The sequence below is a fragment of the Ctenopharyngodon idella genome, chromosome 11 (assembly GCF_019924925.1).
Source record: "Ctenopharyngodon idella isolate HZGC_01 chromosome 11, HZGC01, whole genome shotgun sequence".
NCBI classification, from domain to species: domain Eukaryota; kingdom Metazoa; phylum Chordata; class Actinopteri; order Cypriniformes; family Xenocyprididae; genus Ctenopharyngodon; species Ctenopharyngodon idella.
Window position 1 is genome coordinate 23381553 of NC_067230.1, and position 5492 is coordinate 23387044.

Consider the following 5492-nt stretch of genomic DNA (forward strand, 5'->3'; position numbering starts at 1 on the left):
TAAGACTCAAGGAGAGCTGCTATTAGAGGCTGCAAGGCAAACAGAGGAGCCCCCCTTACCCCAACAGGATTCCACTAGCAGTGGTGATCCAATTCCGAGCTCATTCCCTAAGGCCAACAGTGAGGGATTCTCCCCAAAAACACTTACCATGTCAGCTGCCTCCAGACAGGGACGTTCCAGGATTCCACCTGCGGCAAACAGCAGTCGCTATAGCACGCGGAGTCGGCTGTACACTGCCCCAATGCAGGCCATTTCAGAAGGAGAGACTGAAAACTCAGATGGAAGTCCACATGATGACCGCTCCTCTTAGTGGTATAATCATTTTTTAACCACTTAGCAAAATGATAAATCTTTTATAATATGAAAACATTCTGTTTGAACTGTGTGAGAGTGCTGTATACATATTATAATTTACCTTAGTGTTCTCCCCTGAGGTTTGTGGTTTGAAAAAAAAAACATTGATTTCTTTAAACACCTTTTGTACGCTTCGAGTCAACTAAAAACTTGGAAGACGTACATGAATTTTTGCATTACCCAATAATCGAGGAATGATTTCCATCATAATCCCACACTTTTATGCTCACAAAATAAGGTGTAATCAGTTGTCATTCTTTAACAAGATATTGAAAAGGTAAATTGTTTCTTTTTTAATATGGCAGAAAACAATTCTGTTTACACCATCACAAAGTTACATGAATATGTGGATATTAAGCTTTTCTGAGGACAATCGTCGCACCATGGCCTTTCTTAGCAGGGTGTCTAAGTGTGCAAGGGGAAAGACTACTAAGACAAAAAGCCAGAAATGTCATGAACATAATTCTAAAAGTGGACTGGTTTGCAAAACCATTTATTCTTTTGCACTTAATTGGTTAATAATACCTTGAAATATACAACCTGGATGTACTGTTAAAAAACAAGGTGAGCTGAAAAAAGTAATCCAGCTTTAGTTTTTCATTTAGAGTAATGGAACGTCTGTGGTGTGTGTCTGTGTCTTTTCAGGCTGTTTGAATCTCAAACAGCATTCCAACAACTGTTATGAAAAAAAGTAACCCTTTTTTATGTTAAGTTTACCATTTCTTCAAAGACCCAAATTGGGTTGTGCATTTTTGTCACATTTTTCAGGTGTCATCGTGTATATTTACTTAACCACCCAACATGGAAAATTTGTGTGACTGCAGAAGAAATGAGGACTTCAGAGAGAAATTTACTTCAATCTCAATGTATTCTGTGAATACCCTTAAAATCAAGCATACTGTACATTTGAAGAAGAATGGATTTGCTTTTAAAGTGAAACTCTTCAGAGTTGGAGTCTTCTCAGAGTTCAAAACTCATAGGAATTAGCTAATTTGTCAAGCCTACACTGTGCCACTGAAGGGAAGGTGACAAGCTGTGAAAAGATCGATTTTTGGTCATCCGTCTGATTAACGCTCTTTCACTGTGGTCGTAATTCAGTTTCTTCATCCTCTGTACAGCATGCAATAACGTCACATCTCCACTTAAAATGTATTTCCACCTTCACTTGAATTTGTTGAGTATGTGCTATGTTTAGTAAATGTACAAAATGTATAAGATTTGTTTGAAATTTGTAGTTTTACATCACTGTATACACAGTTTGAGCTTTAGTGGAGGAACCGGACAATCTAATCAAATGAAGCACTATTCGTGTACAGCTGAGTTTTGAAAGAACAGATTGAGGCATGAGGGGCCATTTTGTTTAAATGATGATAGAATTATATTTAAGGATTAATGTAATGCGAGAACTGATTAATATCTCAATCTCTGGGATATATAGATAAAATAACTGCAAAGAGGCAGCAGTTTAAAATTCATTGCTCATCTGTATATACATGGATGATTGACTTAAACATGATATTTCAGCCTTTTTTCTGAACTGTTGTTAGTTTGTCATGTACCGTCATGTCCAAGAGATTTGAGAATTTAATTCTTTTTATTGTTTTATACCGGTAGAGGAACCTTCCAGGATATTCTGAGACACTAACAGAACTGATGTTTTCTCTTAAATAGGAGCTGCAATGTGCCATGTCTTATTTCTCCTTTAATACAACCCTGTCTGATGGTTGTTGCAATTAGCATTGCTTTATAACTACAGACTTTTGGAAGTACAGACTACTTTTTTTCCCTTATGTCCATATACTAGAACTAAATCTATGAAATCTTCTTTTAGATTGCAACATTTAATAGAAAAAAAAGTATTTTTAATTATGGGATATTTTATCCAGAGAATTATTTTGTTAATGAATTTGGAAAAGAATAATGATAAAGCTTTATTTAAATAAAATAAGAAAAAAAATGTTTCATATCAGGAGTGTATCAGCCAATGATGAAGATAGCGAACTTGTAAACATTTCTAATTAGCTGTAAACTTGCATCTGAACAAATAAGCTATTCTATATGTTATACAACTGTAGTTAAATGTTTTGGTGCTTTGAATTCTATACCCAGGCCATATTCTGTCATTGTTGCCATATGGTGGGGAAAAAATGTCATTGACATAATCGGTTTCCTTTTCATACTTATCTTTCTGTACTTGTGATGCAAAAGCAGTCATGAAAACAACACTCGTGACAACTCAGACATTTAGATATGTAGCAATGAATTGTCTTTTGTTTTTATTTTATTTTTCATACAACAGTAGCCACATTTTAGGTATCAACCTAGTTACCTGTAGTGAAGCTAACCAGTCAGTTTAGGCCTTATTTGCAAAATATTAAAGAAAAAATGAAGGGAAATCACAAAGTGTGTTATCTGTATCATTGTTTTACCTCAACGCAGTTTTGGACTGTTTTAAACAGGTACAAGGTACTACACAAAAACGATTATATCAATAAAGAACGAACGAAAGAAAACAAAAGACACTACACAGAAGAGTTATTTTATTGTTTTCTTTGTTGTAACTGAAATATAATCCATCTTGGACTGTTTCTTTGTTTTCTTTTTTTTTTTTTAGACACGTTTTTGCTTAATTACTTTACATTAATGGAGAAGCACAGTCTGTTTTGCCAAATGGTTTTAAATGTGTTTTGGTGTGAAATTATTGCAAATTCTAATAAATTAATTGATGAATTAATAAAAAAAATGAGGGTTAAAGTGATAATGTCTATGTCAAGCTGCATCTCATTCAGTTACAATAATCAGGAAACAAATCTCACTCTGCATACTGCTTCAAGAGATTTGAATCCATTTTGTATTTTTGTATAAACATGTACATATGATCCTTTATAAAGTTAAAAAAAGAAGAGACAAATGTTTCATTTTGTAACATGTTTTAAAGGTTTACATTAATTCCAAGCCTTTGTATATTTTTTGAGCTGTGCGACTCTCTCAGTCCTGTATTTATTTTTTAGTAAACATTGTGAAAATTCCATTGTAAATTTGAACCATTTCTTGCCGGCTCAAGTGACTGCTTAGTAACTGTGCATAGAGAAAGCCAATAAATGTGACTGCATTGAAGAATGGATGCCTGAAGTATGATTTACATATTTACATGCACTCAATGATTCGATACTGACTCAAAAAAATTAAACTTCTTTTAATTAGTAGCCTATCGAAAATCCAAAAGCGATTTATTGTCCTTCTCAGTGACAGGTTGAAGATTTTTGTGTCATAAATAACGAGATGCCTATCACAAAATTAAGTTAACTGCTTGATGATTCGCTACTTGGGACTGAGGGTCAATACAGGCTATGACTTTTTAGATTTTAACACTTATTTGCATAAGACATCCTCCATGGAGGTGATTTGAGCCTGACAATGTAATTGCCGTCGACATTCCTACAAAGTTTTTTATTTTTATTTTTATTTCAATGCGACTGTTGTATTAGAAGTTAGAACGCGTCACGTTCCAATTTAGTGACACATCAAGCGTGTGATGTGACAGTTCGCAGGCACAGTGAGTAAAAAACATCATGTATTTAAAACAAAGCTATTAAACGAATATAATCAGAGTTGTGCCTTATTGTCCAACAAAAAATAAAAATGTCTACTCATTCTGGACTATAAAAACACAAAACAAAGGAAGGAGTTGAAACTTTAGTTTTGTGGACTGAGAAGGTATTTTTTTTAAATTCCGGAACACGCCACAAGAGGAGGCCATTTCTCCGTGAACTGGGCAAATCGCTTGTTACTCGGCTCATATATTAAAGGGAACGCATGCTGTTAGAAAACAACTCAACGTGAAGCTTCACCATGTCCATAGTCTAAACCAGGGGTGTCCAAACCCGGTCCTGGAGGGCCACTGTCCTGCAGAGTTTAGCTCCAACTTACCACAACACACCTGCCTGGGAGTTTCCTGTGTGCCTAAAAACCTTGATTAGCTGGTTCAGGTGTATTTAATTGGGGTTGGAGAACTAAACCAGAGATTGTATATTATAGGGAGATGAGAGGGTCTGTATATCTTACATTGGAGAAAGCGTAACGGCTAACTTAATAACGTGCGGCACCTCTCAGCCTATTGTGTAATGGCAGTGACACCAGTGTCCGCCGTTCAAAACCCCTTCCCAGCGTACCGCCACCGCCGGAGCCTTAGCATTAGCCGTTACGCCTTAGCATTAGCCGTTACGCCTTAGCATTAGCCGTTACGCCTTTTTGGCTAAAGGTTGCAGGCTTGCCTTCCAAAAAGGCAAACAATGAACATTTAAACTGATGCTGGTTAAACTCTATCCACACACATGATAGAATTTTTTCGACAGCTGTATATTTGCCGTCGAATATGTGCGCATGTTTTCGTATCGCATAAAAAAAATGTATCCACCTCATTTGAGCGCGTAAGTTTTTTATGCACATTTTTAGACTCTATGTGCATCTTGAAGTTTCCATCCAGCGTTTTTTATGCAATATCCCAAAATGCGCATAAAAATAGGTGGATGGACGTCATGTTGTAATGTAAATAAGACAATATCTGTATTGCGAAGCCCTTCATGTTGCGGTTGTTGTTGTTTTTGGCATATACCTACCAACGCAATGTCATTGCCTTAGAAACCAATTCCGATATGAACAGTTGCGATACACAATGTGGACAGTCAATAATTTTAGATCAGATTCAAATCGGATACACAAATAATCGGATTTGGACTGACAGCGTGAACGTAGCCTAACAGTAATGAGATCCAAACATAACACACTAAGGCTAGTTCACACAGTCAATTTCAGTTATAACATTATTAAAACATTTTTTTTTAAAAAAACTTAACAACTGAACTGTATTCATATGTGAGTGAGATGTCACTGAGACAAAGTGAACAAAGCCCTCATGATCCATGAGGCTTTTTGAACTTTCTATTAGAGATTAGACAAGAGCCATTGATAAGTGGTTAAGCGCCGGACAAGATATGGCTGGAGGGTGTTAGTCAGAGGTGAACCTCTGGCCCCTGAGGTTAGCACACAGCAATGTTGAAGGTCATGGCAGTCTTTGAGGCTGAATGTGGGACAATGGGTCTTTCAGAGGCAGAAGACCAGAGATGACACAGAGGCAA